We start from the raw sequence: 3713 nt of genomic DNA, 5'->3' as shown, positions 1-3713 counted from the left end.
CTAATTTAAAATCTAATATATATTAGTTTGTATTATAAAAGAATTAAAATATTTAATTGCATTAATTTGTTGCATGAAGTAATAATACATTTCTAAGACTAGGAATTACACTTCCTTGCCAAAACAATTATAGTATAGACCACTGAATTTATTTATTGTAATCAAGAGCTCTATTGGCTTAGTGGCAAGAAGCTGTGCTGTAATCCTGAAGGCACATGTTTCAAGGCTACCAGCTGCTCCACTGGAGAAGGATGGACAGTCTCCTCCCATGTGACTAAATGGCTCTGAAAAATCCAATTGAGGGTCACCTATGTTTCGATTCCAACCTGACAGTACACAACAACAATGAATAGGAATATTCTTTGCTAAAAAATCTTTGTTACGGTCTGCTAAAAATTCTTTGTTATGGTCTGGTGGCACAGTCAACAGGGAGTTGAACTTAACCTAAGGGAGGTGCCATGGTGGTTCAAAGTCACCACTGATTACATGAGAGAAAGAAAGTTAATCTTTCCCTGTGCGATTTACAGCCACCAGAAAACCACTGGAGGAAAAGCTGTGAGTTGTCTCTGACTTGTCGTTACTAAGTCTGAATTTTGAGAAAATATAGCTAGAATAGTGGGTGATGACAACTTATATGTATAGAGCAGAAAGAGAAGAGAACATAAAGCTAAAACCAGAAGAAATAAAATCCAGGCTGAACCTTACCAGATGTCAAATAATTTTTGAGAATATTTTGAGAGTTATTTAGAAAATCCAAAACCAATGATTAAACATATGCAAGAACAATTACTAAAGTGTTTATTTAAGAACAATTATTAAAATAGAAGAGCTTTGGTGGCTTAAACCAGTGGACTTTTCCTTTAGAAGCTTGAAAGTTTAAATGCTGTGCCACTGGGGCTCCCTTTAGATAAACAGTTATGTGACATTTAAGAGAAGAAACATTTCAAGCACCTCTAAATACTTGAATAGCATTATTCTTTCTGTTTTCCCCTCCTTTTATCTATCAACTGTTTCTCTCTCTCTCTCTCATAGTATATTTTGCCTATTTTCTGCTCTGTTTTTGGAAATATAAAGTCAATATGCATGGAATAAAAATTAGTTTCCATTACTTATATAGCTCATTTAATGAACAGGCTACTCTCATCAATTATTTAGCTTGTTGGCACATCTTGTTCAGTCCAAAGGGTAAAATGTGAAAGGGATGCAGATCTAAGCATGCTCCCAGACATCTACCTTGTAAACTTCCAAAGACCTTTGCAAAATACCCTTAATTGTGTGTGAGTATAATCCTCTGGTTTAAAGCATCCACAACCATTCTCTTCTGAGAAGAGCATCACACTGAGCCTTTATTTGTTATCACCTTAATTTATGTAGCCATAGTACGTATTTTAAGAAAATGAGGAAATGGGAGGGAATGATTAAGACACAGGATATGGCATTTACATAAGAAAATGAGCTAGGATGTTTGGGAACTTTAAAACAAGTTATCAGCTGGTGTTCCACATAACAGCTACCTGTGGGACTTTAAAATAAACCAGATGGTTGAGTGCCAGCTCAGATGTTCTAGGTTGCTGTGTCTGTGGGTGGTATATGGGCATAAGTAGTTTTATAGAGCTCTGTGACTGATTCAGATGGTCATTCCTTTTTAAACCACATGCTGAAAGCGCAGTTTCCCTTTAAGCTTTCATGTACATTAGCACTCATCTGGGGAATCTTAGTAAAATGGAGAGTGGAGTGCTAAGCCCACACTGGAAATGTTTTTATTTGCTCCCCCTGTGGTGAAGGCCAGTATTCTGGATTTTTAATCAGGTCTTCAAAGTGATTCTAAATGAGGTGGATGGTAGACACTAGTTATCCACCAGAATCTACTAGACCTTAAGAACAGGCCTTTCACTTCTGGAGGATTGTAACCTGCAATCAAGAGACACCTAAGGAGAAGCCAGTGAAAAAGCTGGGGTGAATAAATAAATTACAAATTACAAAGGCATGCATATTAAAATGAAGGAAGGAAAGCAACTGAGTGAAACTCGTAGACATGAAATACATGAAGCAAATATTACAATTATTTTTCCTCCTTTAAGTATTTCAGGGCCTGTTTGAGGAAATATGTGATAAAATCCACAAACAAGCTCTAGAAAGAGTTATGCTTGCACACCAAACACTGTTTTCCAAAACAGCTTGTCTGTGACCTAAGAATGATTTATGTTAAAGTCTCTAAGTCATTTAGAAATAATAATTATCTTCATTTCTCTTTTGTCTTTTGGCATAAATTGTTAAAATTGTAAACCTTTCTTGCTTTATAAAATTATTAATGACTACCTTTCATACTCAAATAGGCAAATGGAAGTAAACTTTACAGATATAAAATGTAGAAATAGAAACCACAATGCATTCAAGGTTGATTAATATTTGCAGTGGTAGCATAAGATAATTTCAGATACTTTAACAACATTAAATTCAGAAGCTTTTTCTGAATTGCTTGGTAGAAGATTGGAAACCTTTTTTCAAAGTATTTTTTTAAAGTAAACTTAGAATTATATTTCTACTTTCTGTGTTAAGTCTTGTGAATAATTATCATATATATAGTATCCAATTATCATTTTCTTTCTTTATTCTGTATAAGGAATGTGACATAGTTCCTTTACATAACTATAATTGCATTATTACTCCAGAATATTAATTTGCTTTGTTGATATTTGATTCACTTTAAAATTGCTGTGATTTTATAGAAAAATGCAAAGAAATAGAATTCTCAATTGCATGAAATTTTGACATGCAATTTCCAAGCATTTCTTGGAAGTGCTTGCAAAACCCTCTTTTAAACAATATGTCAAGAACAAAGATAGATTTACTACATGAACTTGAATTTATTTTGCTCTGTGATACATATATCATGCTGTTTTATAAAAAATGTGGTAAGGTAAAGAGTATGTCTTTATAATGTGTGTGTGCATATGCGAATGTGTAAGCATGTGTAGTTTTTCTGAGATTCAGTGTTCTTTATGATAACAAGAAATAGAAAATTATCTAAAACAACTATGAGATATCATTTCACTCCAGTAAGAACAGCAAAATTTAACAGAACACCAGCAAAAAATGCTGGCAAGGTTGTGGAGAAACTGGAACGCTTATTCACAGTTGGTTGAAGTATAAAATGATACAACCACTGTGGAAGGAGGTATAGTGCTTTCTCAAAAAGTTGCTAATAGAGATACCATTTGACCCAGAAATTCCACTACTGGGAATATACCTTAAAGAGACCATAACTGGTATCCAAGCAGATATATGTACACCCATGATTATTGCGGCTCTGTTCACAGTAGCAAGGAGCTGGAAACAACCTAAGTGCCCATCAACAAATGAATGGATGAGAATCTGTGGTATATTCACACAATAGAATACTACGCTGCATTTAAAAACAAGGAACTCATGCAATATTATTAAAAATGGGTAACCATGGAGGACATTATGCTGAGTGAAGTATCTCGGTCACAAAAGGACAAATACTGCATGGTGTCATTTTTGTAAAATAGGACAGACCTCAAGGTTGGGGGGACACTGAGAAATATGGGTTCAATAATGTATACTGCATTGAAACAGTTATGGGAGAAGACTGTTTAAAAGGGATATGTGATTAAGTATTTTTGTCATGACAGGAGTTCAGAGTGAAGGCTGCATAGTGGAGTGGACCTGGGGCAGGATTTGTAAAACAA

At 34.6% G+C, this 3713-nt stretch overlaps 1 protein-coding gene across 1 annotated transcript in view; it reads left to right on the top strand.

Annotated features, from left to right (window-relative positions):
* Positions 1-3713, top strand: part of CSMD1 (CUB and Sushi multiple domains 1) — a 2584888-nt gene that overhangs the window by 1809564 nt on the left and 771611 nt on the right. The window lies entirely within an intron of this gene.

This window comes from Elephantulus edwardii, unplaced genomic scaffold, assembly GCF_000299155.1.
Source record: "Elephantulus edwardii isolate Elephantulus edwardi_28Jun2011 unplaced genomic scaffold, EleEdw1.0 scaffold00154, whole genome shotgun sequence".
Classification (NCBI taxonomy): Eukaryota; Metazoa; Chordata; class Mammalia; order Macroscelidea; family Macroscelididae; genus Elephantulus; species Elephantulus edwardii.
Note: the sequence above shows the minus strand (reverse complement) of the source record. Positions and strands in the feature narration are given on the sequence as shown.